General features: G+C 47.1%; 1 long non-coding RNA gene across 1 annotated transcript; it reads left to right on the top strand.

Annotated features, from left to right (window-relative positions):
- The first annotated feature begins 3,501 nt into the window (after window positions 1–3,501).
- LOC126487228 (uncharacterized) lies at window positions 3,502–12,761 on the top strand. The gene is made up of 3 exons (XR_007588314.1): window positions 3,502–4,175; window positions 10,538–10,669; window positions 12,363–12,761. It is a non-coding gene; the product is annotated as an uncharacterized lncRNA (long non-coding RNA).
- The last annotated feature ends 11,597 nt before the right edge of the window (window positions 12,762–24,358 follow it).

Genomic DNA, 24,358 nt, shown 5'->3' with positions numbered 1-24,358 from the left:
ATGAGACAGAGAGCTCAGCCAGCCCGGAGCCCCGCAGGAGGAGTCAATGCTGTCTAGTACTGAGAGCTCCCAGATGCCCCTTTCAAGCACATAAAAGCGGGAAAGCTGTGCAAATAACAAAGCTCAATACTAGATATTTCCACCTGGTCCCATCCACTGTCTAGCTATACACATTAAAGGTCAACACTGTCCTGAGGGTAGGCAGAGTGGGGTGTGAGGAGGTAGAAGAGGTCTGGAGACCCTTCCAACGTCCATGTTGCTTAAATAGAGTGCTTGGTGAAGAAGCCACAATTGAGGACCCCTGGCAGATGCAACAGTGCAGGTTGGAGCTGGACTAAGGGAGGCAACATGAGAGAGAGCATGAACCTGAGGAGCAAGGTCTCAGGGTTACATGAAGTGTGGTCACTGAAGCGGGCCCCTAGATTGAAGGAGTGGAGGGGGGAAATAATGGGGAAAAATTTTTGCTCCTGGGAAGGGATGGAGCAGAATCACACACACACACACACACACACACACACACACACACACACACACGCACACACACCAGGGTGGGGAGTTTGGGGAGGGGGGTAGCTTAAGCAGGTGAAAGGACATGGTGCTCTCTGGTCCTGTGGCTGTTCCTGCCTTACATAGGCCTTTCTTGCCCCCAGCTATATGAATAACAGCTGCAGACACATCCTTCTGCCTAAACCCAAAGTTCTAGGAATGATGATCAGTACTCTCCAGCCAGCATTGTGGAGGCTCACCAGCAGGAGACGACTTCTAAGGGTTCCCCCAGCTTGGGCAGGAGACATCTTTAGGAAGCCCCTCAGGCTGGCAGCAAAGGCTGAAAAGTGTAGCCCAAAAAAGATAAGTGGGGGTCCTACCTTCAGCACCTCAGACTGTGGTGACCTTTGTAAGATACAGAAAGACAGGGCCATCCTAGAGCGGTATGAGGACTATCTCAGTGTGACTCCAGCCTTAGAACAGAAGGGCTTTCAAGCCAGGCAGCTGAGAACTGTCAGATAGCAGTTCTGCCTGGTAGGCAGAGCAGGAAAGACCCTCCCAGAGCTTCAGGGGCCACAGCTTCATGTACCTCCTCCATCCCACAATTTTGGACTCAATAGTGCCATGGGATAAATGCCTGCCATTTGTTCCTTCTGGTCATGCTGGAGGCACATCCAAGGCTTCCCCGAATGCTGGGTGAAGGGTCTTCTGCTGAGCCACACCCAGCCCTGAAACTGCTGGTAAGGATTCTGCAGTCCTTTGAAGACTCAGGAAGGGGCCGAGTGAGCTGACAGAGCAGTCAGCAGCAGCCATGTGAGGACTGTAGGAAAAACTTTTCTCCTCAAGGCATCCAATGCAGGTGCGTCATTATCCCGGGGACTGGAAACCACCGGTCCCTTTGCATCTGTTCCTTCAATCTCTGATATTTGGAAACCTGGCCTGGTTCAAAGTTGAGTTTGCTGTCCTGGCACCTGTCCTGCAGGAGTGAGTCTGCATTAGGTTTGGGGGGGTCTGTTGAGCATGTTATAGAAGTCCACTGTAGAATAATAGCTTCCAAGAAGTTTCATCTAATAAGCCCATTAAAGGGACTAAAATTTGTTCAGAAACAAGCAAACAAATAAACATACAAAGCGGGAACTGTGTTGACTGGGGATTAAAGTAGAGAGCGTGAATAAAAGGCCTGGCAGAGGTGAGCAGCTTTGACCCCTCAAATAATATTGTCATCACCAGAAATGAGTGTCCTTTCACTTACAATAGTCACTTTTCTTTCCAGGGGTTCTCTGTAGCTTTGGAGCCTGTCCTGGAACTAGCTATTGTAGACCAGGCTAGCCTGGAACTCACAGAGATCCGCCTGCCTCTGGGATTGAGTGCTGGGATTAAAGGCGTGCGCCACCACCGCCTGCTTCTTTCCCTTTTCTGAGGACAGAACCCAGGGCCTCGTGTGAGCTTGGCAAGTCTCTCTACCATTGAACCGAATCTCTCATCTCCCCTTACTGTCACTCTGTAAAGAAGGGTGTGGGGCTGGTGAGTTGGCTCAGAGCTCTTGAAAAGGACCTGAGTTTGATTCTCAGAACCAATGTCTGGTGGAGCACACCTGCCTGTAACTCCAGCTGCAGGGAGAGCCAGAGCCTGTGGCATCTGCGGGCACATGCACTCCCGTGCACATACTTACACACAGGCATATGCAAATACACATAATTAAAAATGATCAAAATAGTTGGGGGTAGTAGCACAGGCCTTTAACCCCAGTACTCCAGGGACTGATCTCTGAGTTTGAGGCAAGCGTGGTCTACAGAGTAAGTTCTCGGACAGCCAGGACTACATAGAGAAAACTTGTCTCAACCCTCCACCCCCAAAAAACAATCTTGCAAAACATTTACTCAAGCAATAATTAAAAGAAGAGGAAATGTTATACTCTTGTTAACACACTATCACCATCTGCCGGGCACACTGTCCCCTGCCTGGGTGCATAGCACAACCGTGTGTGTGTGTGTGTGTGTGTGTGTGTGTGTTCTAGTTTGCTTTCTGTCGCTGTGGTAAACACCATGACCAAAACAACTTGGAGAAGAAAAGGTTTCCCTTCCTTAAAACTGTCCCACATTCTCTGTCTTTCCTGGGAGTCACTTCCGTTCTATAGATGCAGGCCCCTTCTCTGTTCTCTTCTATGCACTCCCCTCCCACCCCCTGTGTCCTAGACTCACGTGCCTCTGCGAACTCCCCTTTCCTGCCAGCCCAGCGTTAGTCAGTTTACCTTACCCTCTCTGTCCGCCCTCTGTGTCACTCTTGACTCACAGGTGTAGCGGTCCACTCTGTTCTGTGTGTCTACACTCCTCCTCCCTCTAAATGTTCCTTCAAGTTGCAGGATGGACATGGCTGCCACGTCCACAGCAGTGACTGCCGTGTAGTGACAAAATGCCTCTGCGCTGGCTTTTGCCTGCTGAAGGATTGGGGTTAGAGCTTCCTGGAGCGAAGCCCCAGGTGGTCCCCTGGCAATCAGTGGTCAAGATAGGACCTGATGCCGTAGGCAGATCTCGTATCTGGAGATGGCCTTGAGAGCGAGCCCTCCTGGCACCCTGTATGATCTTTCTCTGTATTTCTTATCTTTCCTGTTCACAGCTGACCGCTTACCAAGAAATCAAAGTATGTGCTTGGCTCGGCCCCACTTTTCTTTAAAGCAGTCCTTGAGGAACTGAAGCATGCCCCACGCCACATGAGCCTTGGAAACTTTATTAATAATGAAACAGAAGAACAAAAGACTATAAATAAAAACTAGTCCCCCCACGGTAGAATGTGGTTAATGGTGCGAGACAGAGTCCTAAGAGACAAAACTGAAAGTCCTTGCCAACACCTTGCCAACATCTTAATCATGTAGAAGGAGTTTTGTTTGATTGTGCTTAGCCTTGATTTATGTCTGAAACCCTGAATGGGGTGATGCAGTGAGCCTGCCAAGTTTTTTGATCTGTTTTGTATATAAACTGAAGCTTTGCAGAAGTAAAATTGCAGCAGATTCTCACTACCAGTGTGTCTGTCTGTCATTCCCTTGCGTCGTATCCTGGCTATCCTATCCTTCAACCCTGTCCTCCCGTGGATAGCAGTCTCACAGAGGGACGGTCTGTGGCACATGGCCTTGGGGTTTAGGGTTACCCTGAGGCAGCATGACATCATTTTTTCCTTCTCTGGTTTTATTTATTTATAGTGTGGCTCTGCCTGGTATTACAGAGCATTTGTCTGTGGGTCTCTGAAGAGATGTGGAAACAGAATTATGGGGCCATTCCTGGAGTTTCTCGCTGCAATTTTGCCTTTTTCCCCATTTCTAGCAAATTTTCCTGTGCCCGACTTTGAGAAGCGAGAGGCTGACCAACCTAAGACAGCTCCTGGGAAGAAACAGGGCAGCAGTGAACACACAAACTTTGAGCTCTCATGGGGACTCACTAGAACTCGTATGGTGAAATTGCATTTCATTGCCACCAATGTCAGTCTCTAGCCACACCGGAGGAAGAGAACAGGAGAGTATGAACCGAAAGAAAAACCACAACGTCTGCGGAACTGGCTCCCCTTCTCGCCAGTTAATGAAGGTGAAACAAGGTTCCTCTCCACCGTCCTGGGGGAGCAGAATGCGGCCCAGCCACCAGTGGCGCTTATCTGAAGACTCCAGACTCCAGCACCCTTTACAACCGTGAGGCTGCATGGTGGGTGAGGTGACCCGAGTGTACCCTGCTTCAAGTTTCTCCATTTTGTTTAGGACAACATCTTACAGGATGTGTTATGTCCAGAATGACTACATTTTAGAAAGCAGCTCTTCACTCTATTTTTAAAAATAATTTATTTTACCAGGCCAGGCCAGGGCTGTTACACAGAGAAACTCTGTCTCAAAAAAAAATTTTTTTTAATCTTAAATTTTATTTTATGTGCATTGGTATGGTGTCAGATCCCCTGGAACTAGAGTTACAGACCGTTGTGAGCTGTCATGTGAGTGCTGGGAATGAAATCGGGGTCCTCTGGAAGAGCAGCCTGTGCTCTTAACTGCTGAGCCACCTCTCCAGCCCCACTTCCTTCTATTTTGAGTGCCAATACTGCAACAGATGGCTCCGTGCTGTGCAGGAAACAGCCACGGCTCAGACTGTTAGCTAATTGGTTCACAATAAGTTTTGTCACGTACGAACTTATCAAATTGTATTGGGAACACAGGGATACATGGGGGGATTAAAACCATTAAAAAAAAAAAGCCCTCTGATTTACTGAAGGCCCAGACTAACAGAAGAAACAACCCTCTCTCACACACCACATATATGAAGTGACGCTTCCTAGTGGACACAGTGGCACCTGCTGGACTCATCAGACCAGAACAAAGGGAGGCAGCTCCTGACTCTGTTGGCGGTGTGTGTGTGTTTCAGTTAGGCACGATCCCCACTTGAACCGTTAGTCTTTCCCGGCACTCACTTCGTGCCAGCTCTGTCCGCAGTCTGCTCTGGGCTCCAGTCCTCCAACAGTTTTCCACCGGATCCCTTACAGCCTTAAGGGACCCTTTATCTGCCCACCTGCGCTGCCCGCTGCCCGTTCCATCTTGCACCTGCTTTCTGCCTCTCCCTCCGGCACGGGCTCCTTAGCCCTCTTGCAGCTGTTCTGTAACATACATAAAGGCATGTCTCTGAGGTGTAACAGTGCGAAGTGAGACTGAGCACCAATACGAGCCTGTGATGGCCAAGGCCACGCCTATCAAAATCAGTAGTAACCAGTGGATGACAGGCACCAAAGAAATTGACCTAGCCGGCGAATTTGTCACTCAGTAAATTCTGCCCCGTCTCTGGGAGTATGTGTAGGACAACAAACAGGTTCTGCTGGGGTCACAGACAGGGTCATGGCTGCTGGAAGGAGGCGGGCCTTCTCGGTCACAGCAGCACTAGGATGGGTTTGTCTTCAGTCTCAGGTGCAGGATCTGAGAGGCTAAGTTCTGATTGAAGACTCACTGATCTACTCCAGGGCTGACTTCCTTGGGGCTAAGAGCCCAGCTTCATCAGCACCACCCATTCTACCTGGCCTTGGAAGGAGGCCAGGAGGCAGCTGCAGGTGTTCAAGGTGCAAGGGCAAGGCTACAGCTGGGGAGCACACCCTCCTCTGCAAAGCGGGGGTAAGGGCACTGTGGTGGTTGACCTCTTCTGACACATGAGTCAAGTATCAAAGGTAGTTGGGATAACGAAACAGAAACTAAAAGGTGACTGAGGGTCAAGGAGCAGCAAGGAGGATTGGTATACAGTAGGTTAAAGTTTCAATGTTTGGGGCCTGGAGAGATGGCTCGGAGGTTAAGAGCACTGGCTGCTCTTTCAGAGGACCCTGGTTTCTGGTTCAATTCCCAGAACCCACATGGCAACTCACTACTGTCTGTAATTCCAATTCCAGGGGATCTAACATCCTCACACAGACATGTGTGCAAGCAAAATATCAATGCATATGAAAAATAAAAAATTTTCAATGTCTGGGCTGGAGAGGTGGCTTGGAGGTTAAGAGCACTGGCTGCTCTTCCAGAGGACCCAGGTTCATTCCCCAGCTCTCATATGGTGGCTCACAATCATCTGGAACTCCAGTTCCAAGTTATCTGACTCCCTTTTCTGACTTCTGCGGGCATAAAGGCACACATACAGTACACAGACATACATGCAGGCAAAACACCCATACACATAAGAAAAGTTTCAGTGTTGCAATATGAAACACCTCTGGAGCATGTGAGAAGGCTGAGCGTGTAAGGGTGTGTTGCTAGTCTTTCTTGTAGGATTTTCTTTGGACTGCCAGCCCCCAAATAACAACACAGAGACTTATTATTAATTATGAAAGCTTGGCCTTAGCTTAGGCTTGTCCTGGTGTGGTGTAGGAGGCCCTTCTGTATTTGTATTGCTTTTATTGGTTGAATAAAGAAACTACCTTGGCCTTTTGATAGAGTAGTCTTAGATAGGTGGAGTAGACAGAACAGAATGCTGGGAAGAAGGGCAGTATGGCAGATGCCATGAATCTCCGGCCTGAGACGGATGTATATTAGAATCTTACTGGTAAGCCACAGTCACGTGGTGATACACAGATTTAATAGAAATGGGTTGATCAAGATGTGAGAGTTAGCCAATAAGAGGCTAGAGCTAATGGGCCAGGCAATGTTTTAATTAATACAATTTCTGTGTGGTTATTTTGGGGGTTAAACTAGCCAGGTGGCGGGACACAGCCCACCGCTCCTCCTACTACACTGGTGACTCTTATAACTTAGATTAAGCGATTATCATTAATCTACGTCTTGTCACATGACTTTTTACCTCTCCTCCATTCTGTATGTCTAGCTTCCTGGGTGTCTTGTTGGCAAAATCCTCGCCCCAGGATTCTAACCCTGAATTCCTCTCTCTCCCCAGAAGTCCCACTTATGCTTGCCTGCCTATTAGACACTCAGCTTTTTATTAAACTGACTAGAAGGATCTTAGGAAGGCAAGGTAAGATGGCGACACATCTTCACGCAGTGTGAGCAAATATCCCACATCAAGGGCGTTGCCACTGAGCCTGATGAGCTACCTCCATTTCTGTATCCCACGTGGTAGAAGGATGGAACAAGGCATGAAGAGCTGTATTCTAACCTCCATGTGCAGGACAACACTGTGGCACATGCTTTAAATCCCAGCATTCCCAGAGGCAGAGGCGGGAGTGTAATGATTTGGCGAGAGAGACCTTGGCAGGTGAGCATCAGAGGCCTCACAGCAGAAGAGACGCAAATATGCCATGCAGACAGAGCTTGAGTTTATTGAGAGAAGGGTAAAGGGGAGGGAAGAGAGAAAGAAAGACAAGGAGAGAGAGAAAGAGAGATGGGGGAGCAGAGAGCTGCTTGCCTCTTCAGAAGAACAGCAGGCAGAGAGTGGGAATGGGTAGAACTTGTCTTTTAAAGAGGCCTTTTGCACCTGCGTGCAGACTACGTAGAGATGCAGCCGCCGTAGGATCCTGGGCTGGCCAGGGTACTGCCTGGGTGCATCCTGCCAGGTGACAGGGGCCAGCATAATGCCAGAATCCTAACATTTTCACCCTTTTCTTATTATAAAAAGGCGAGGAGATTAAAGGGGATAGCAGGAGGGATGGAGATGGGGGGCCGGGTTTTCCAGACTGCTTCCTGCTGATCTGGGGCGTCGACCATCTTTGGGGGCCTGAGAAAGCTGGGATGCTGGCCACATCCTAGGGTAACTGGCTGTTTCACTCTATTGGCCAGGCTTGTGGAACAGTGGTGAGGGCTTTGGCTATTGATTGATAGTACTTATCTGGAGTGTGTCTGATCTGCTCGAAGTGAATCCAAGTCAGCTTTCTGAAACTTAGAAGAATTCTTTGAGTTTGTGAAAGTTTTAGACACATTAGCATTTTTACTTTTTGTAATCTGTATTGAAATAGACGTTGTATAAATGGCAGTATACCCATGCCAGAAATGACTGTGACTGATGTTTTTTGCCCCATAAAAAGTATCTTTGAGGTCTGTCATTCGGAAACCACCAAAGGGAATTTTAAATCTTGAGCGTGTGACTATGATACTGGTAGTATTCTACTAAAGCTAGATTAAAGGCTTATCAGAATTTTATTGATTAATGTTAAGATTATCAGTACTTAAGTTGTTTCCTCAGAAACACCTTACACCTTACCAGTTTGCATTTGCACACCTTAAAACGTCTTCTCAGACCCTAATGATCTCATCTCAAGCTTTTCAGGTAAGCCACCCTCAAAGTACCTGCTTCTCTGTTCCTTCCCCATCATCACGGCGTCAGGAGACCTCTGTCTTGTGAGTCTGTCTCTTCCTGAGTCTGGTAGCAAGTCTAAATTCAGTATTAGCTCTAGGAGAGTGAGGCCTGGGGGCTGACAACTGAGAAAACAGCTGGCAAAGCTACCAGTTGTCAGACTGCATCAGAAGTCTTGAGAAGGATAAATTTTACCTGGGTTATTGCTTAAAAAATGACAGAGACTCACTTGATGTCTGTCTGGAAAGCCACTCCTCAGGTTCCTCCATGACCACTGAGGGCAGGTCTCAGGGCAACATCTGTCTTCCGTCTGAAAGAGGAAGGCCTGCAAGGCTCCAGAAGATCCTACAGGCTTCTGTGGAGTAAGAATTCATGGAGGACTTTACTTTTGTCTTAGGCAACTTGAGGCAGTGGATTCCCCAGTGTCCTGGCATACACGGTCTGAAGAGGTCTCTGCAGCAGTAGGACCGAAAGGCAGTTTTGTTCAATGGCTAGTGCTGCTACTTATGAAGCAAGGCTCTTCTGTTCCCATCCACCTCCTTTGGAGATCAGGGTGGTGCCAGGAGCCAACCCATGTCTATTATAAAAAGCCTTTTTAATTAATGCCATATTCTCCAGATCTCTGAGCACTTGAGGGCTGTTTATTGGGTCTATCTGAGTTATGACTACAATGACATTAGTCCAGGATCTGCCTGGAGACCTGGAGCCAAGCTGAGGGGTTATGGAGGAATGGTTTACCCAGAGTCCTCCAGCTTGACTGTAACCAGTTTTAATTTAGCAGGCCAGATTTATACTTGTTTTTTTTTTTTTTTTTTTTTTTTTTGGTTTTTCGAGACAGGGTTTCTCTGTGGTTTTGGAGCCTGTCCTGGAACTAGCTCTTGTAGACCAGGCTGGCCTCAAACTCACACAGATCTGCCTGCCTCTGCCTCCCGAGTGCTGGGATTAAAGGCCTGTGCCACCACCGCCGGGCCTACTAGCCCAGGTTTAATGGGTAAAACACTTCTGGATGACTTTCCAGCCCTCCAGAGAGGAAATGGAAAAGAGAAACCAAAAAATCACATGTCTGTTTTCTGGGGGGCAGTTTAAATAACCTGTGGGAGTGGTCTTGAGTATCTTTGTGCGGAGTTCGTCATTTGGTGGACTTTCTGAGATGCAGCCGGGTTTGGAGAGAGATGGGGAGGGGCTTGGAGTGGAGCTTCCACCAGAACAATAACCATGCAGGCCTCAATCCCAGCTCTCTTGGGAGGTAGAGGTAGGTGGATGTCTGAGTTTAATGCCAGCCTGGTCTACCAAGGGAGTTCTAGGTCAGCTAAGGCATTTACACAAGAAACCCTATCTCCAAAATACAAAACCTTACTTAAGGGGCTGGAGAGATGGCTCAGAGGTTAAGAGCATTGCCTGCTCTACCAAAGGTCCTGAATTCAATTCCCAGCAACCACATGGTGGCTCACAACCATCTGTAATAGGGTCGGGTGCCCTCTTCTGGCCTGACAGACAGAATATCATATACATAATAAATAAATAAATATTTTTAAAAAAAACCTTACTTAAACACATTATATATAGCCCTGTGTAGCCCTGGCTGTATATAAAAAAGTATGTAGGGCTGGCAGATGGCTTAGCAGGCAAAGGCACTTGCTACCAAGCCTCCGACCTCTACGTACATGGCATACATGCCACACACATACATAAAAAAATACAAATAAAAATGTATATTGTTTCCTCAAGAAGTAAATAAATAAAATGTAATAAAAACTTCACAAATGTATGTTCCACTCCATCAGGAATCATAGACGCTCCAATAAATGTGGAAGTTTTTATGATGAGGTGGACAGCAGCTGCAACACTTGGCTAGAGTGCAGTTCAGTGATGTGGGCCCAGAGTGTTTCTCTTTAGTTCAAGACAGAGTTTCTCTGTGTATCCCTGGCTGTTCTGGAACTCAACCTCAGAGATCCATCTGCCTCTGTGCCCCTCACCAGCGTGCTAGGATTAAGGGCATGCCCCTCCATGGCTCAGCTTGTGGGGTCATTCTTAGCATGCAGGCTGTGGTTGGCCCAGCCCTTGATCCCCAGTATGAAGGAAGGAAGGGAGAGAGAGAAGGAGGGAGGGAGGAGGGGAGAGAGGGAGGGATATAGGTTTGAAATATGTTCAGTGTTGCAGAGAGACCACTATTCCAACTGAAGAATCTGGAAAAAGTAAACTTTCCTCTTGAGCAAGAGGGTGTATTTGGAAGATGGTACAGAGACAGGGAAGTACCTCTGATTTTCATCCAAGTTAGGTGGTGTCTGTGTCTTTTCCCCATTGGCCAGGGTTCAACCTCACAAACTGATTCAACTGGCTAGTCTGAAAAAAACCTGATGCACAGGAAATGAAGGAGGCAGGGGGAGATGGGCTCACTGCCCCAGGTCAACAAATTCCTGGAATAGAGCCCTGGGCCTTGGGTAAGCAAAGGCTTTACTGTGTGTGTGGGGGGGGGGGGGGGAGGATTAAAATATTTGTAAATGTTTAAATAAAAGTCTTACAAGATAGGGGAGATAAAACATTTGAATTCCTTTAATTAGAACCCTTGGAAGGTAGAGGTAGGCAGTGCTTTGAGTTCAGGCCAGCCTGGTCTACAGAAAGATCCTGTCTCAAACAAAACAATGTTTGAATTCCTTGTCCTAAACACAAGTTGTTTTTTTTTTTGTTTTTTGTTTTTGTTTTTGTTTTTCGAGACAGGGTTTCTCTGTGGTTTTTTGGAGCCTGTCCTGGAACTAGCTCTTGTAGACCAGGCTGGTCTCGAACTCACAGAGATCTGCCTGCCTCTGCCTCCTAAGTGCTGGGATTAAAGGCATGCGCCACCACCGCCCGGCTTAAACACAAGTTTTGTAGTATTCGATAGAAGAGATTCGTATTTGTTATTTATTTATTTATTTATTTTTATAGAAGGAAGGAAGGGAACAGTGTAAATATTAAAGCACTAGATTTTGAGGACAACCCTGTGGTGGGAACAGCCTTTGAGGGAAAATTCATGCCATGTCAATTTTTCATTCTTTCTGTTGTTGCCTTGTTGTGTTTGCTTTTTTATATGTATGGTTGTTTTGCCTACATGTGTGTATATGTATGATCACATGCTTCGAGGCCAGAAAAGGGCATCAGAACCTCAGGAACTGGAGTTACAGTCGTGTGGGTGCTGGGAATCAATCTTGGGTTCTCTGCAAGAGCAGTCAGAGCTCTTAAGCACTGAGACATTTCTCCAGTTGTTAACCCCACCCATCAAAAACAGACTACCGCCACAGTTTAAAGCCACATTTGAAGCAAGCATTAATTAAATACTGGCCAGATTGAAGGACGCTAGCCAGATCCAGCTCTGGGATTGCAGGAAATGGCCCCAAGTCATGGTTTAAAAAAAAGGTAAAATCAGGGCTGGAGAAATGGCTCAGTGGTTAGAAGCACTGGTTGCTCGTCCAGAGGTCCTGAGTTCAATTCCTAGCAACCACATGATGGCTCACAACCATCTTTAATGAGATCTGGTGCCCTCTTCTGGTCTGTAGGAATACATGCAGACAGAAAATTGTGTACGAATAAATAAATCTTATTTTAAAAAAAAAAGGTGAAACCAACAATTCACCACATTTCCCATCAGGTCCAGTCAGGGGCAAGCAAACATCCTAATGTATTTCCTGCCATATTTCATCCAGTTGGGGTCAAGGGTATATCCTGGTGTATTTCCTGCCTGTGTACCTCTCACACATATGTGATCAAGCACAACCAGAGTAGTTGGATCAACCAAACCCAGTGTGGCTGGGTCAACGAAACTTGTTTAGGGTAGTGAGAACACTCAGCTCTTATCTCCCATAAACCGCAGCCTCCTGCATTTCAGGAACTGTCTGTCCTTGGGCAAGGGCTTGAAGTCAGAGACATTCTGTTTCACAGTTCTCTTAGGCACAGTGAGAAGGTTGGATAGGGGAGCAGGGAAGCACATATCTTAGTTAACGGAGCCACCTTAGTGTTGGCAAGAGACTTGAACCTAGAGTGGCTCCCAGGAGCCCAAGGCGATGTCCCCAGTTAGTCCCTTGGGAAGCTGAGGATAGGGAACCTGAAATGACCCTATCCTATAGCAATACTGACGGAATATCTTCCATATCACCATAGAACCTTCATCTGGTGATGGATGGAGATAGAGACAGAGACTCACACTGGAGCACTGGACCCAATGAGGAGCAGATGGAGGGAGAACACGAGCAAGGATGTCAGGACCTCGAGGGGTGCACCCACCCACTGAGACAGTGGGGCTGATCTATTGGGAGCTCACCAAGGCCAGCTGGACTGTGACTGAAAAAGCATGGAATAAAACCGGACTCTCTGAACATGGCGAACAATGAGGGCTGATGAGAAGCCAAGGACAATGGCACGGGGTTTTGATCCTACTTCATGTTCCGGCTGGGTGGGAACCTAGCCAGTTTGGATGTTCACCTTCCTAGACATGGACAGAGGGGGGAGGACCTTGGACTTTCCACAGGGCAGGGAACCCTGACTGCTCTTTGGACTGGAGAGGGAGGAGGAGAGGAGTGGGGGGGAGGGAGAGAAGGGTGGGAGGAGGGGGAGGGAAATGGGAGGCTGGGAGGAGGCAGAAACTTTTTTTTTCCTTTTCTCAATAAAAAAAAAAAACAAACTGAACATATAACTTTGGCACATAACTTTGGCTCTCACACAGCCCAGAGTCTTGTTTTCTGAGACAGTCTTACCGTGGGCTGGCTGTCATTCCTTTGAGTCAGGGTTTCTCTATGTGGCTCTGGATGTCCTGGTTGGCCTGGAACTCATGGAGATCCACCTGTTTCTGCCTCCTGAGTGCTGGGATTAAAGACATAAGCCACCACCACCTGGCTAAAATTTCCTCAATGTTCATTTATGTGTGTGAGTGTTTTGCTTGCATGTATGTATATGTACACCACATGCTTTCCTGGTGCCCATGGAGGTCAGAAGGTATTGGATTCCTTGATACGGAGGGGGCAAAAGGTTATGAGCTGCCATGTGAGTACTGCATACTAAACCCAGGTTCTCTATAAAAGCAGCAAACACTTCTAGTGTTAAACCTGAAAGCTAGGAGACAGACCAGTTCCACAGTTATTCATTTAAAGCAACCTTTTTTAGTATTGTCCAGGAAGGTGGACATTGGTCAGGTTCATACTCAGGATCTCCGGAGATGTGGCCCCAATTTTAGGTCGGTCAGGTGTTCATAAAGGCAAACTCCTACAAGGCTATGGCACTTCCTGCCTTCCTTCATTTGGAGGTAAGCATATGCCCTAATATACTTCCTGCCCACCTATCTCCTGCCTACTTGGGATCACCCAGAACAGTTTAGGGAAGTGGAAACACGTGGCTTATATAAACAACAGCCTCCAATATCTCAGGAGAACCTGTCCTTAGGCAAATGGGGTTTGCAGGTTAACTTTAGCCTTTACACTAGTCTCTTAGCCATGTTTTCACCTCTCCTCATTTAAAAAAACATTTTCTTTTTTTTGAGACGGGTTTTCTCTGTAGCTTTGAATTCATTCTGTAGACCAGGGTGACCTCAGACTCACAGAGATCCGCCTGCTTCTGCCTCCCAAGTGCTGGGATTAAAGGTGTGAGTCACTACCGCCCAACTTTTTTTGTTTGTTTGTTTGTTTTGTTTTTGTTTTTGTTTTTCGAGAAGGGGGATTGAGACGGGGAATCTCTGTGTAACTGAACTGCCCTGGCTGTCCTGGAACTCCCTTTGTAGACCAGGCTGGCCTCAAAATCACAGAGATCTGTCTGCCTCTGCCTCTCAAGTGCTGGGGTTAAAGTTGTGTGCCACAACTGCCGGCCCCATTTAAAATTCTTAATTGAGATATAATTCCTATGCAACAAAACCACCCTCTTTTTTTTTTTTTTTTTTTTCCGTTTTCCTAAGACAGGGTTTCTCTTTGGAGCCTGTCCTGTAGCTTTGGAGCCTGTCCTGGAACTCACTCTCTAGACCAGGCTGGTCTTGAACTCACAGAGATCCGCCTGCCTCTGCCTCCTGAGTGCTGGGGTTAAAAGTATTTGCCACCACCACCCAGCTCAAAACCACCCTCTTAAATATAGAATTTGCTGTGTTTTATAGGTTGGGTAATCTATACAGTGGTCCTCACTGTCCAAACCCAGAATGCTCCCACCACTCAAAATCTGCTCCCTTCAGCCGTCAGACTCCACCTCCTCCCTACCCTGCTCTGCTCTAGCCCTTCTAGGGCATCTGTCCACGCGGTGTTCAAGCAAGGAATCTCCTTTATTCTTAAATAGGTTTGTTTTATCAGACATAGCAGTATCTGCCTGTGTCTGAAGTCAGTGATGGAGTCAATGTGAAGTGTGAACCTCAACTAGTGTAAGAGGAAAACAGGCATGACCTTTGACCCAGCTACGAGGAAGCTAGTCTTGGATGCATTTACACAAGTGGGCAGAGTTAGGCATGTTAGACATGTGCTGGAGGCTGCTGCTTTGGTCGTGGAGCAAAACCCTCTCCTGGCCCAAGTGAGTAAGACCGACCCACCAGTGGGGTCACAAACCAGAGATCGTGTGTTCCAACTTGGAAGGGTGTATACACTATATTGTTGTTGTTTGGTTTGGTTTTGGTTTTCATTTGTTTTCCTATTTTGCATAGCCCTTTTTATTCTTTCGGTCCCTGCCCTAGCCACGCCCACTCCCATTACCTCTGACCTGCCCGTCGCCATCTTGGGACCCTTCCTCTTTCTGCTTCCTTGGCGTGCGCACGCGTTTTCTCTGTCTCTCTCTTCTTTTATCTCTTTTCTCTCCTTTTATCTCTTCTTTCTTTCTTTCTTTCTTTCTTTCTTTCTTTCTTTCTTTCTTTCTTTCTTTCTTTCTTTCTTTCTTTCTTTCTTTCTTTCTCCCTCTTCCTTAATAAATACTTATGCCTATTTCCTGTGTTTACACGTCTGTTACCCGCCGCCACCACCCGTGGGAATCTGTAGCCGCTTTTCTCATGGCTGGCTCCACCAGCATAACAGCCCTGACTGGCCAGGAACTTGCTTTGATGGCCAGACTGGCCTCAGATTTATAAAGATCTGATGCCTCTGCTTCCCAAGGGGTGGGATTAAAGGTGTTACCCCCAAACCAGGCTTTTGTTTTTATTTCGGGACAGTGTCCTGGCTAGTTTTATGCCAACTTGACACTAGCTAAAGACGTCTGAAAGGAGGGACCCTCAGCTGAGAAAATGTCTACTTGAGATCTAGCTGTAAGACACTTTCTTAATTAGTGGTTGATGTGGGAGGGCCCAGCCCATGGTGGGTGATGCCATCCCTGGGCCAGTGTTTCTGGATTCTTTAAGAAAGCAGGTTGGCAGGGCAGTGGTGTTGCACGCCTTTAATCCCAGCACTCGGGAGGCAGAGGCAGGCAGATCTCTGTGAGTTCGAGACCAGCCTGGTCTACAGAAGTAGTTCCAGGACAGGCTCCAAAGCTACAGAGAAACCCTGTCTCGGAAAACAAAACAAAACAAAACAAAACAAAAACAACAACAACAAAAAAAGAAAGCAGGTTGAATAAGCCACTGGGGAGCAAGCCAGTAATAAGCACCCCTGTATGGCCTCTGCATCAGTTCCCGCCTCCAGGTTCCTGTCCTGTTGGAATTCCTGTCCTGACTTTTTTCTGTGATGAACACAGTACTGTGGAAGCATAACCCAAATAAACCTTTCCTCCCTAAGTTGCTTTGGAAATGGTGTTTCATCACAGCAATAGAACCCCTAATGAAGACCGACAAAGAGTTTTACTATGCAGCTCTGATGGCCCTGGAACCCCCTAAATAGACCAGGCTGGCCCTGGACTCTAGAGATCCACCTGCTTCTGCTTCCTGAGTGCTAGGATAAAATGGATGTGCTAGGACATGCAGTATTAGGGACGGAACCAGAACCTCCTACTTGACAGGCAGGTACTCTCTAGGTCATATTCCTACTAGCACTGGGGTATTTGCGGGGGATGGGGACAGTGGTGGTGAAAAATATTTATTTCTGTATATACGCTATGTGTGTCTGTGTGTGTATACACACATGAAGGTGCCTGAAGAAGCTAGAAGAGGTTGTCAGACCCACTGAAACTAAAGTTACAGGCGGTTGTGAACTGCCTGATTTGGGAAGGTGGGTGCTGGAAACTGAGCTCAGGTCCTCTGAAAGAGCAGCAAGTACTCTTAACCTCTAAGCCATGTTTCTAACTCTGTGGGACATATATTTTAAGACTGAAAATAAAAGTCAAAGAGAAGGGCTGGAGAGTTGGCTCAATGGTTTAGAGCATTTGTTGCTCTTACAGAGATGCCATGGGATAATGCTTTTGACACTGTAAAGAGTTGTCACTCATATTGGCCAGTATCCAGGCAGGAAGTGCAAACAGGGCAACCACACAAAGAGAATTCTGGGAAGAGGAAAGGCAGAGAGATGCAGTCATCAGCCAGAAGCAGAGGAAGCAAGATGAGAATGTCTACTGACAAAAACCAAGTCATATGACTAAACATAGATAAGAATTATGGGTTAATTTAAGTTGTAAGAGCTAGTTAATAATAAGCCTGAGCTAATAGGCCAAACAGTTTATAATTTATATAAGCCTCTGTGTATCTCTTTGGGACTGAATGACTACAGGACCAGGTGGGACAGAAATTTCCTTCTACACAGAGAACACATGGTTCAAGTTCTAGCACCCTATGGTGGCTCACAACTCCAGTTCTAAAGGATTTGACACCCTCTTCTGACCTCCTCAGGTGTCAGGCATGCACATACTGCACACACATCCAAGTTGACAAAACATTAATACACATAAAATAAAATTAATAAATCTAAAAATAAAAAGTTAAAGGTGGGGATGGAGGGTGAGGAAGAGAAAGTCAAAACAGCCAGGCAAGGTCATGTGAGCACTATAATCCCAATACTAGGGTCCTGAAGTCAGGAGGATCAATAGTTTAAGTTCATTCTCAGCTACATAGTAAATTTGAGACCAGCTTGAGACCCTGCCTCAAAAACAGTGAGACAAAACAAAAGATGTTAAAGTAAATCCAGGAAAAATAAATCCCAAGGGGATGACTAAGAAAACCAACACGTATATTAACTGAAATACAGTATGAGCATGTCATAGTGACAGCTCCCAGGTGTGTGACACTCCTGGCACAGAGAGCCTAGAATGACCTCGACTCTGCAGTGTCTTACTGAATAGGACCCAAGAGAGGGGTCCTGTGGGCAGTTGTTCCTGTGATTACGCCAAGACAGTGAGGTTTGACTAGGCATGGTGGCACATGCCTTTAATCCCAGGACTCTGGAGGCAGATAGATTTCTGTCAGTATGGGGCCAGCCTTGTCCATACAGCCAAACCGTGAGTTATAGGCCACCCTGTCTCAACAAACAAACAAATATACAAATAACAAAAACCCTGAGCTTTCCTTGGCAAGTTGTGGGGCCCTTCATCTCTGGGCAGATGGGGATGCAGTTCAAAGCTGTGGAAGTGCTCTAGCAGGGGCTTCATCCTCAGCCTGCCTCTTGGAGAAGGCTGTCTGTCTGACTGAGCTAAGCTTGCTGACTTCAGCTAGGGCTCCGTTCTGTGCCTGAACTGTGTCTCCAAGTTTGTACATTTGAAGCTCCACTCTTAGGGCCTCAGCATGTGACTCTGGTTGGAAACAGGCCACCTTGAGATAGAAAGAAGTCACTAGGCCTGACCCTAATCCAAAGGGGGGGACTCTTTATGAAAAGTGGAAACTGTCCCAGGGACAGGTACCCTGAAAGAAGATGACGAAGGGATAGGATGATTTGTCCCCAACAGTTCCCTCAAAGCCTCGGAAGGAGCCAGAATTGAAACACTTGACATTAGACTCTATCCCCCCAACTCAGAAAAACCTTTCCGTTGTTTAAGTTGCCTGTGGTCTGCGTATCTATCGTCAGATCATCTGAGTAGAGTGTTGAAGTCCATGGCCCTCTGTCAGGTCCAAAGCAAACTCCAACTCCCCAGACCCCAAAAGGCACCCAAATATCCAGAAATGGGCTCAACCTGGACTATAGGAGAATTTCTGGCTGTTAGATAAAAGCCAGCATTCCACAGGGACTTTTTTTTTAATATTTATTTATTAATATTTTGTCTGTGTGTATGCCTGCTGGCCAGAAGAGGGCACCAGACCCCATTACAGATGGTTGTGAGCCACCATGTGGTTGCTGGGAATTGAACTCAGGACCTTTGGTAGAGCAGGCAATGCTCTTAACCTCTGAGCCATCTCTCCAGCCCCCACAGGGACTTTTTGAAGATGGTTCCCACCTACCAAAAAGAGTCATTTCCCTTACCTCTAGCAGACAGACACATGGTATCTTTTTTTTTTTTTAATTTATTTTCTGTGCATTGGTGTGAAAGTGTCAGATCCCCTGGAACTCGAGTTATAGACATCTGTAAGCTGCCATGTGGGTGCTGAGAATTGAACCCAGGTCCTCTGGAAGCTCATGCTGGTCTCCAGGCTCCCCCAGTATCACAAGAACCTGTTCCACATTTCCAAGTCTACACTAGCACCCTAGCCCTGCTTACCACCACCTCTACCCTAAACTTCCCCCTAGCTACTCGTTCTCCTTAGAACCCTGCTAGTCTCGGTGTGGCTTCTCTCTCCTGCTCCTCTCACGATGTTCTCCGCTGTTCTCTCTCCCCAGCTATTCTCTCCCTCTTGCAGATAGCCCTTGCCACGTCCTCTCTTCTGTCCATGTTCAGTCTACCTTCTCTTTCTGTTCTAGATTCTTCCAGATGCCTCTGGCTGCGCTTTCTCTCATACCGTTTCACATAGTGGTCATGTCAGTGCAGTGGCCTTTGTGCTATCTGTGTGGCTAGAGACTTTTCCAGCTCCAGTCCCTTATTGTGAATCTGTTTTTTTTTTTTTTTTTTCAGGTAATCTATAGAACCCAGCTCTATGGACTTCACAAAGAGTTCGATGTCATCACGTTTGATCTGTATTAGCTGACTTTGTTCCTTTTGAGTTATGTTATGCCAAACTGCTCCCTTGCCTCCCCTGTGAAGGACACAGAGACTCTCCACCAGGGGACCCAACCCACTCTGTGAGCACACACGGTACACATACATACCTGCAGGCCAAACACTCAACAAAAGATTATAGCCACACTTGGGAGGCAGATCTCTGAGCTCGAGTCCAGTTTCATCTATAGAACAAGTTCTAGGACAGCCAGGGATACACAAAGATACCATGTCTTGAAAAAACATTAATAATAATAGCCACAACTCTTTCCTTAAGTTGATTCTAGTCATTAAAAAAAATGTGTATATATATATATGTCTGTGTACAGCTACCCACAGAGACCAGAAGAGGGCATCGCATCCCCTGGAGCTGGATTTGCAGGGGATTGTGAACTACGAACACGGGTGCTGGGAACTGGACAAGCAGCAAGTGCTCTTAACTACCAAGCCATCTCTCCAGCCCTGGTGATGGTATTTTATCTCATCAACAGAAAGTAACTCGTATACTCAGAGCTGGGTCAAAGCCCTCATATGTACTAGGTAAGCATTTTCCTGCTGAGCCACACCCCAGCTTTCCCTCTCCCTAGTAGAAAAGCAGTCATTGTACTCTGGACTACCAGCATGACCTCATCCCAACTACCCACTTGGCATAAGCCCCATTTCCCAATGAGACTGGAAGGTCAACACATCGTTTAGGGATCACAGTTCCAGAGGCTTGTTTGCACCTAGTGAAGACTCTTGCTGCCCCTCTGGGCTGTCTGGGTTCAGCATGTGCTGCAGTCCCAGGGAGACAGAGACCCTCACTGTACACAGCAATCCTAGAGACCCGTAGCTGACTCACTGCAGCTTCGCAAGCTTATACATGTAGCAAACTTGGACTGTGGGCGAATAATAGATGCTTACAAATGCATGACAAGGAATGTTTAGGCTGTTCCAATTAATTAGGCACACACTCACTTGAACTGTTACTGCGGGTTGGAACATAGCTTGGTGGCGCAGAGCTTGCCTGGCATGTGGGACTTACTGGGTTCCTTCCTCAGGATGACAAAAATGAAAGGTAAAATATCACTGATTTTACTGTGGACTTTGGGTCCCTTGGGATTTTCTCATTCAGTAAGTAATCAAATTATTGAAAGAGCACACTAATTAAAATTTTGTTTTGATTTTTTCTCCCCAAGACAGGGTCTCGTGGGCTAGAGAGATGGCTCAGTGGCTAGGAGCACTGGTTGTTCTTCCAGAGGACCCAGGTTCAATTCCCAGCACCCACATGGCAGCTCACATCCTGTTCTGGGGATTTGACACCTTCATACCAATGCCCATGAAATAAATTAAAAAAAAAAAAAAAGACAGGGTCTTGTTCTGTAGCTCTGGCTGTCCTGTAACACTGTGTAAACCAGCCAGGCCTTGAACTCACAGAGACTCACCTGCCTCTGCCTTTCAATTAATTAAAGACATGCATCCACTACACGTGGCTGTTTTGAGATTTACTTGTTTTAATTATGCATAAATGCATATAGGTGTTTTATTTGTATGTATGTCTCTGTACCACATGTATGCCTAGTGCCCACAGAGCTCATCCAATTCCCTGGAACTAAAATCACAGAGTTATGAGCTGCCATGTGGATGCTGGGAATTGAACCAGGTCCTCTGAACGAGCAGCTAGTGCTCTTAACCACTGAGCCATCTCTCCAGCTCCTTTTAATATTTTTATGTTGTTCTAGTTTCCGTTCTATAGCTGTGATAAAATGCTATGACCAAAAGCTATTAAGAGGAGGAAAGGGTTTGTCTGGCTTACATATGCAGGTCCCAGTCGTCACTGAGGGAAGTAGGAGCAGGAACGCAAGGCAGAAACCTGAAGCAGAAGCTGGGCGGTGGTGGTGCACACCTTTAATCCCAGCACTTGGGAGGCAGAGGCAGGTGGATCTCTGAGTTCGAGACCAGCCTGGTCTACAAGAGCTAGTTCCAGTTCCAGGACAGGCTCTAAAACCACAGAGAAACCCTGTCTCGAAAAACAAACAAAAAAAAAAAAAAAAAAAAGAAAGAAAGAAAGAAACCTGAAACAGAAACCACAGAGGAATAGCTTTCTGACTTAATCACTGGCTCACTCACAGGCTCATGCTTAGCCAGCTTTCTTTCATAGTCCAGGACCTCTTGCCTAGGGTTGGTACCTCCCTCAATGAGCTGGGTCCTCCTGTATCACATACTGATCAATACAGGTCCCCACAGACATGCCACAGGCCAATCTGATCCAGGTAATTCTTCAGCTGAGGTTTCTCTCAGATAACTCTAGACTGTCAAGTTGACAAGGCTAACCAGGATAGATATTAAATGGAACTTTCACACTTGGATGAAGAAGTGTTTACATAGGCTGGGCCAAAGACCACAGGTAGCCACCTATCCTGCCATGTGGTATATCCTGATGGTGGCTTATCCTTGCCCTGAGGTCTGAAGGAGACCTTAGTAGGCTGGGTCTGGCTGCCTGTCACCATAGTGGGGCCACTGGGAAAATTCTCATCAGCCAAACTGTTGGGATTTTCTTTTCTTTTCTTTTTTTTAGTTTTTCGAGGCAGGGTTTCTCTGTAGCTTTGGAGCCTGTCCTGGCACTAGCTCCTGTAGACCAGGGTGGCCTAGAACTCACAGAGATCTGCCTGCCTCTGCCTCCCGAGTGCTGGAATTAAAGGCGTGCGCCACCACCACCTGGCCGTTTGGGTTTTCTGTAGGAACTGGCACCTCTGTTTTTGGTCCAGCAAATTTCCTCTGCTATCACAGGGGAGTCTGAAGTTGGGTCCTGGGGGTGGTGTGGGAGGGTGGGTGCTGGGTGTGGGGTTGGTGGAGCAGCCTTGCTGCCAAAAGGAGGCAGGAGATGGGGCTGCCATGGCTCCCTCCCGTGCAGCCTGATGTTAAGTAATTCATTCAGTAGGAGAATCAAAAAACTCTCATAACACCATGGTTCTCCCAAGGGTTGAGTGAGATCTGAGGACAGCCTTGGGTGACCCACAGTAGTGTCAGGACAACTCCATGGTGGTGGTGGTGGGGGTTCTAGCATACAGGAGATCCTGGATCCCTTCCCAGCACTGTGGCAATAAAACACAAGCTAGCCCCTCTCCTGGGGTCTTCAGCTGTGAGTGCTTTGTACATAGTATCCATTGTTCCTTACAAGCACAGGGGTGGGATGTGGGGTGGGGGGTGGGGGTGGGATGGGAGTGGGGGAGTGGGAGGTGGGGTGGGGAGGTGGTGACACTAGCTTCCAGAGTGACTGGGTCCTGGTGACTCGGACCTGGGCATCAGACCTGGGGGGTTCCCTGCCAAGGGTTCTTCTGCAGATAGGAGAACTAAAGTTTCAGAGCTAGAGAGGTGCCCTACTTTGGGTTGTCAGCCCAGGGTCACTTGAGCTCTGACAATTAGTGGCTAGCCAGGTCCAGGTGGGAGGCTCCTGTCCCATGGTCCTCTGTCTTTGTAAGTCTGGGGTGTGGCTCACCAGCCCATGGTCATATGGGTGGACTTTGCCTGGAGCTGTGCTCTGAAAGAGGGGATACCATAGTCACCATAGTGCAAGATTGGGCCTCACTTTTGTTTGCTTGTTTTAAAATCTGTAAAATTTGTCACTCCAGATTACAACAGTTCTGGAAAAATACAAACATGTGACTAGCAGCCGTTTTTTGTTGAGGTCAAAACAGAAACCTCAGTGCTAGCCAGGTGATGGTGGCGCACGCCTTTAATCCCAGCACTCGGGAGGCAGAGGCAGGCGGATCTCTGTGAGTTCGAGACCAGCCTGGTCTATAGCGCTAGTTCCAGGACAGGCTCCAAAGCCACAGAGAACCCCTGTCTCGAAAAACAAAACAAAACCAAAAAAAAAAAAAAAAAAAGAAAAGAAAAAAGAAACCTCAGTGCTGTCTTTAGTAAGGGCACCTACATGCGCTGGCCCTATGAAGGAGACATTCCTCTCCAATAATTTAGATACAACTGCCAGGAAAAGGTACCCTGATTCTCAATGCCTTTACAGATCTGAGAGTATGGCATTTAACAAAAGAGCTTCTTATGACAGAGAGACATGCCAGCTCCTGCAGCATCCTATAGTGCCTTCAAGAAGATGCAAGGCTGGCTGCAGAAGACCTTCCTCCTGGAGGCTTGCCTTTGGATATGGTAAAGCCACCCACACAGCACAGAGCTGCCTTTCACCTCATCAGCTGCCTGGACCCTGCCTGGAACAGATGACTGTACACTGGGGAGTTGATCCTGCCAAGACAGGTAGACTGAACCCTACCCCCTCAGGAAAATCTGTCAGGCCTCCCGGGCTGAGCCACTAACAGTAAATACTGTTTCTGAGACTAGTGTTCGCCAAAGACCATGGAGAGGCTTGGGATTGTCTGGGTAGCTGGAAAAGCTGTCTCACTTCTGCTCATATATTTATCCTTCTGAAATCTCTCTGACAGCATTTGATGGCTAGGGTACTGGTAGCTCGTTACTTCATTTGTTAAGTTTTCTGCTAAAAGTACAGCCAGGTGTGCCTTTTTCACAGGCTTCATAGTCCAGAATCAACAGCTTTCAGATGTATCTTCAGAGGTTCAGAGTTTTCAGTTTCCTTTAATTGTCTTCTAAAATGTTCATGACTTTTAGCCATAGCCTTTTGCTATGACACCAAGATGTAAATCTGTTCCAGCTGTCTTACAGATATCTGCAGGTTTCTGGGAAAAGTTCTGCTGCTGTGTCAAGAAATCTGGTCTTGGGCTGGAGAGATGGCTCAGTGGTTAAGAGCATTGTCTGCTCTTCCAAAGATCCTGAGTTTAATTCCTGGCAACCACATGGTGGCTCACAACCATCTGTAATGAGGTCTGGTGCCCTCTTCTGGCCTGCACGCATACACACAGACAGAATATTGTANCCATCTGTAATGAGGTCTGGTGCCCTCTTCTGGCCTGCACGCATACACACAGACAGAATATTGTATACATAATAAATAAATAAATAAATAAATAAACATTTAAAAAAAAAAGAAATCTGGTCTGATGAAAACTAAGTCTCAGAGCCTTTTTTGACCAAGGAGGCCAGAAAAGGGCATCAGATCCTTTGGAACTGGAGTTAGAGTTAGAGATCTGTGAGTGCCCTGTGAGTTAGGATTCAGGCGTTATGCTGGCCTACCCTGTCATCTGGGGTCCTGG

This window comes from Alexandromys fortis, unplaced genomic scaffold (assembly GCF_014885135.2).
Source record: "Alexandromys fortis isolate MF-2015 unplaced genomic scaffold, M_Fortis_MF-2015_v1.1 scaffold_177, whole genome shotgun sequence".
Taxonomy (NCBI): Eukaryota; Metazoa; Chordata; class Mammalia; order Rodentia; family Cricetidae; genus Alexandromys; species Alexandromys fortis.
The sequence above is the reverse complement of the archived record's forward strand: the minus strand, read 5'-3'. Positions and strand labels throughout refer to the sequence as shown.